This window comes from Equus przewalskii, chromosome 32 (genome assembly GCF_037783145.1).
Source record: "Equus przewalskii isolate Varuska chromosome 32, EquPr2, whole genome shotgun sequence".
Classification (NCBI taxonomy): domain Eukaryota; kingdom Metazoa; phylum Chordata; class Mammalia; order Perissodactyla; family Equidae; genus Equus; species Equus przewalskii.
The window spans coordinates 9,277,528-9,284,093 of NC_091862.1; positions in this window are offsets into that span (position 1 = coordinate 9,277,528).

A 6,566-nucleotide genomic window follows, 5' to 3' on the forward strand; every position below is an offset into this window, starting at 1 on the left:
GTCCTCAGGCAAGTTACTTAACCTCTCTGTGCCTCAGTTTCTTCCTCTGTAAAACGGACAATAACAGCGTTCGCCCCATAGGATTGTTGTGAGGGTTAAAGGAATTCATTCGCGTAAAGAGCTTAAGGCAGTAGCTGGCATATAATAAGCACTCAAGGAATATTAACCATCGTTCTTTGGGAACAAAAATCAATGTCCTACCAGGTAGCAGGGGCGGACGAGGGGAAGCATTTCAACCTTCTGAAAACCAAGAGACTGTGTTCATCCAAAGATTTTTCTACATTATCACAAAGAAAAGAAAAACCAACAGCGCATCACTTTCTCTTGTCAAGGATGCAATTTCGGATTATGTTGTAGTGTGGTAGCAAAGCCCTAACTCTGCTTTAGGAGAACGCATTCCCTTAGGAAGAAATACTAACCCTATGGGCTGCTTCTCCAGCTTACGTACTTCCCATTTTTAGAATGAACTCAATGGTCTCCTAGAATTAAAAGAATGTCGGCGTTCTGAATCTATGCTTGAGAGTTTTCGATTGCTATTTCTCTGTCAAGCATATGGTTTTATGGAGGAAGGACATCTCTAAATTAAGTGTGTTTGGATTTCTGTCTCTTTTTACCATACAATCATGAGGGTACATTCTAAGAAAAGTGTTGTTAAGCAATTTTGTCATTGTGCAAACATCACAGTGTGCTTATACAAACCTAGACGGTGCAGGCTACTACACGCCTAGGCTCTATTGTGCTAATCTTACAGGACCACCAAGTAAGATGTGGTCCATCGTTGACTGAAATATCACTATTCGGCACATGACTACACCTGTAATACCAATCGCTACTTGAGTATTTTCAGAGCCAAACTTGAATTTATTTAAAAACCTAGGTAATTGGAAAATGCAAAACTATATTAATCTTTGTGCATCCATTCATTCATTTATTCAATAAGCGTTTATTAAGCATCTACTGCATGCCAAGTTCTATGTTAGATGCTATTAAGGCTCTAAGGATACAAGAGATCTAGGGCCCTATCCTGGGGAGACTATACTCAGTACACAACACACATACACCATATCGGGATCAAATCAATAAAAGAAGAAATATAGAAGATACCATGACGCAATCACATCGGGATTAACTAACTAGTTTGAAATTGGAAAATCCAGTCCAATAACGTTTCTGAGTCTAGACGTGTTCTCTGTTGAGAAGCTCAGAGGCACATTTACTACTCAACTGGGGGAGTTTAGAGCCTTGAAGAGAATCGCAATCACACACACCGCAGCCAGACAGCCAAACATTGGTAACGAGCAGAGAAAAGGAAAGAGCCATGTCTACTTAAGTGAAAGATTGCTCAGGTGGCAATGGAAAGCAAACAAAAGAATTCAAATACAATAGCATTCCCTTTCATAAACACTTCACTATAATATCATGAATTAGTGTAAACTACATGTGTACTTCTTGTACCAAGAAAATGCATTGCTTTCATGAAACAAAAGGAGCATTTTGGTTCTTAGAAGAAAGGAATTGTGTCACATAAAACCTATTGCCTAGCAACAAAACAGCAACTCATCACACCTTTCTCCCAGCCATCGACACACAGCCACACCCTCTTGCCTGATCATTCCGCCTGCCCGACTTACAAACACAGGGTTCTTTTAAAAGAGTCTGTGGTTGGGATAACTGGGTTTTCGGTTCTAGTTTAAAACACCAATCAGCACAAAATCCTGCCAATTGCTAAGAATTTCATCATAGAGTCAGAGCCTGTGAAAAAGCCACGACACAATAAAACAAGAGGGCCACTGGGCTGAGTTCCTTTTCTTTCCTTTGTTTTTTTTCCTACACTGAAAATTTCTCAAGAGAGTCACTGTTTTGCCCCTTAGCCACGGGCCCCGGGATGGTTCTCTCTTCTGGTTTTCATGCCTGGTGTGGAAATGGGATCCTGCAACACAGCACTTCTTTTCAGGCTCTAAATCCGTCGGTGAAAACCCGAGTCGGTTTCAATGCCAGATTCATTTCATCACCTAATGCTAAGTCAAAATAAGCAGCTCATCCCACTTTCAAATGTTATGTATAACAGAACCACTGGACACAATGTTTGGAAGTGAGTTGCTAACCGACGTTCTATAGAACAGAGTGTATTCAGTGATATGACTCAGATAAATTACTTCACCCTCTTGGACCTCAAACTGGGTGTGCCATTTGCTTTAGGTTGACTCAGTGCTTAACCCTTCCAAGTATGGGGTAATTCCACTTGCCTTCTTTTTCCACAACATCCCAAATGTTTGTGAGTGGGTGGCAAGGGTGTTCATGGGAGGCAGAAACTGCTGATTAGAGAAGATGGTACAGGGGGCGAGCTCATCTAGAGGATTACTTGTTTCTCAGTCTATGCTTCAGCCGTCACAGGGGCACTGATTATGAGAAGATGCAAATTTCAGTAGTTTAACAATTAGATGTAAAAAACAGCAATAACTCTTTCATCTCTAGCGATGTAGGCAGTTGTACGTTCAAGAAAAGCTTAATAATCCACATGATTAAACATGTTATTCCACCTCGTTCATTGCTCTTTTTGAAACAGACATTTACACTATGTTTTTCTTGTCAGCATTCCAAGGGCTGAAACCCCTAATGCTAGCTGAAGGCCTGACGAGGAGGAGAGGTCTATATACTCTTCTCTGGGTTTGCTCCATCTAAATGTTCGTAAATGTTCTCTTGTGCAAATAAACAGGCGTGTCACTGTGGCATCAATACAGACACATTCAGCTTCCATCATTAAGGACATATTCCCCCAGTTTCTTTGTGATTTGATGATTTTTCATTTTGATTTGATGATTTTGTCATTTGTCTCCCAATCTTCTTTTCTCTGCTTAAGATCAGTTTTGATAGGAGTCCAATGACTTGTAATAATAGCAAAGGCAAAAATATTTAATCTGGGCTCTGAAATGTTGGTACAATCTTAATCCTGCTAATGGAGGGCTGATGACTTCCGCAAGAATTAAGAAGAATCTGGCATCACAAGCTGGCCCAAGAGACTGAGAAAGTAGCTTGGTTTTTTTTTTAAAAAAAATTATTTTTTAGCATTTTTAGGTTCACAGGAAAATTCAAGTAAAGGTGCAGACATTTCCCTTATAGCCCTGTCCCTCACATGCACAGCCTCTCCCATTATCAACATCCCCCATCAGAGTGGAATCTTTGTTACAACTGATGAATCCACACTGATGCCATCACCCAAAGTCCATAGTTGACATCAGGGGTTTACTCCTGCTGCTGACCATTTTATGGTTTGGGCAAATGACTAGTGACATGTATCCATCATTATGTATCATATTTCAAGGCCCTGAAAATCTTCCGTGCTCCACCTGTTCATGTGTCTCCTCCCTGTCCCTGGAAACCACTGAGCTTTTTACTGTCTCCATAGTTTTGCCTTTTCCAGAATGTCATATAGTTGGGATCATTCAGTATGTAGGCTTTTCAGATTGGCTTCTTTCACGCAGTAATATACGTTTAAGTCTCCTCCATGTCTTTTCATGGCTTGATAGCTCATTTCTTTTTAGCACTGAATAATAGTCCATTGTCTGGATGTCCCACAGTTTATTTATCCACTCACCTACTGAAGGACATCGTGGTTGCTTCCAAGCTTTGGCATCTGTAAACATCCATGTGCCAGTTTTTGTGTAGACATAAGTTTTTAACTTCTTTAGGTAAATACCAAGGAGTGTGGTTTCTGGATCGTACGATAAGAGTGTGTTTAGTTTTATAAGACGCCTCCAGAGTGGCTGTTCCATTTCGCATCCCCTCCACCAATGAATGAGCGTTCTCCTTGTTCCACATCCTTGCCAGCATTTGATGTTGGAAGTGTTTTGGCTTTTGACCATTCTAATAGGCATTCACTGGTATCTCATTGGTATTTTAATTTGCATTTTCCTAAAGACGTATCATGTGGAACATCTTTTCATATGCTTACTTGCCATCTGTATATCTTCTTTGGTGAGATGTCTGTTAAGATTTCAGCTATTTTTAAATCAAGTTGTTTGTTTTCTTGTTGCTGCGGGAAAGTAGTTGTGAAGGGTAGGTTAATTTCATCATCACCTAAACATCCAGGTGTGTTAGCTGTGTCTCTGAACCCCACAGTGAAGTGAAGCCCCACCTTCCAGAACAGCCCTCAGGCTGGCCAGCACAGAGGGGCTCAGAGGCTAAGGGCACAGCCTTGGAGACCCCTGACTCTGTACCTTTCCTACCAGATGACCTCAGGCAAGTTACATCACATCTCACTCTCGGGTTTCTTTTCCATAAAAATTAAGATCATAACAGTCTTTACATCTAGAGGTTTGTACGAATTAAATAAGATAAGATTGATAACACTCTAGCACAGTGCCCCACACATAAGACCAGTGCTCAGGGAACATTGCATTGCTTGTTATTGATAAGATATGGACCACGGTATGGAATTATCAAGTAAAACTGGGTTTTAAGCATAGGAGTATTGGCCAGCTTGGTTTGTGTATTAGTTTGCTGGGAATGCTATAACAAAATACCATAGACTGGGGGCTTAAATAGCAGAAATTTATTTTCTCACCATTCTGAGTCTAGAAGCCTGAGATCAAGGTACTGATAGGGTTGGTTTCTTCTGAGCTTCTCTCCCTGACTTGAGGGTGGCTGCTGTCTCTCTGTGTCTTCCTTCTATTTATATCTGTATCCAAATTTGCTCTTCTTCTAAGGATGCCCGTCATCCTGGATTAGGGCCCACCATAATGACCTCATTTTAACTTAATTGCCTCTTTAAGGGTCCTCTCGCCATGCAGTCACATTCTCAGGTACTAGGAGTTAGCACTTCCGCATATGAATTTGAGGGTGAGGGGACAGATGCAGTTCAACCGTAACAGTTTGGAAAATCTATCTACTTGGATTGGGCTTTTTCAGGGAAATGAGAGAAGCTTTGAAGAGACCAGGGAAAGGAATTCTCTATCCTCTGCCCTAGTCATTCTGAATGCTGCTTTCCGGGGCTTGGCACAGGAGGCAGCTGGCACTGTTAAATGGAACAAGCAAAAGCTGCTTTGCTGCGCGGAATCCTCTCACACTGACCAGCTACCAAAAGGCACCGCCTCGTGTGTTCAGGGTTGAACTGCGTTTCCCCAAAATTCATATGTTGGCGACCTAACCCCTAGTACCTCAGAATGTGACCTTATTTGGAGATAGGGTCCTTATAGAGGTAATCAAGTTTAAAGGTCATTAGGGTGGGCTCTAATCTGATATGACAGGTGTCACAAATGGGGGAGGTTTAGACCAGAAACACACATAAAGAAGACAATGTAAAGATGCATCTACGAGCCCAGGGGGAGGCCTGGAACAGACCCTTCGCTAAGCACTTAGAAGGAACCAAACCTGCTGACACCTTGATCTAAGACTTCTATCCTCCCGAATTGTGAGAAAATAAATTTGTGTTGTTTAAGCCTGGGATAGCCTGTTACGGCAGCCCTAAGACACTGATACACCACGCTTCCTTCATCTACTTGACAAAATCATTTAATCGGTGTCTATGGTGCCCCAGGCCTGAAGATACAATGATGAATAATGTACATTTCCTCTCCTTGAGAAGCTTGTAGGCTTTTAGGGGGAACAGTTACATTAAAAAGTCATTTGGGTTCAATGTGACTGGTATTCCATTTCCCCGTTAGTCAGGAAATACATTTTCAGCTTTTATTTTAATTGGGTGGCAAAACCCTGACTTTTGCTAAGAAGGAGTCATTCTCTGTGGGGTGGAGAGAAAGTTAGGGCTCCCTCGAATGTCTTGCCTACTGCCCCAGTCGCCCAACACCCCATCCAGTCTAGCCACCCCCCAATCCTTCCTCCACACACAATCAGAGTCTTTGGGAGATGCAAATCAGTTCTTGCTACAGCTCAATCCACCCCACCCCTCTCTGACTGAAAGCATTTCAGTGACTTCCCAATTTCCAGAGAGGAGCTTAACTCGCTAAAATGGTGAACGTCCTGGCGTGGTCTCCTGCTTCACCCACACTGGCCTTACTCCCTCCGCAAGAACCTTAGCTGGCTGTCCTTTCTGCCTGAGTCCCTCTCCCCTTCTCGCTTGACCTGGTCGATCTACCTCCCTTCACATCTTGTTTATTCACCATTTCTCTGGAGAGTTTTCCTTGGGCACCCAACTTAGGGCAAATCTCCCTCATAACTCTAGCCCTGTGTACATCTATCTCCTTATCACAGTTGAGATTTTCATTTATTTGATAACTCAACTCTGTGAAGGCATGTCTATATCGGTTCACTATAACATCCTCGGTGTTTGAAGACAGAGTTGGGGTTCAATAAATATTGGTTAAATGAATCAATGACTGAATGGGTCAATACTGACCCCCAGAATTTCCAATTTGGAAAGCAAGCTATATAGTATTTGAAAAATAGTAAAGAATTAGTGAATCTGGGCCAAGTCAATACAGATTTGAGTCTTATTGTGGAAACAAGCTTTCTGCACAGTTGTTTATTGTTAAGAAGCTCTTCTTATCTGTGAAAATTAATTTCCTCCTACCACACGTTGAATATATTCCCTGGATATTTACTTAACATCC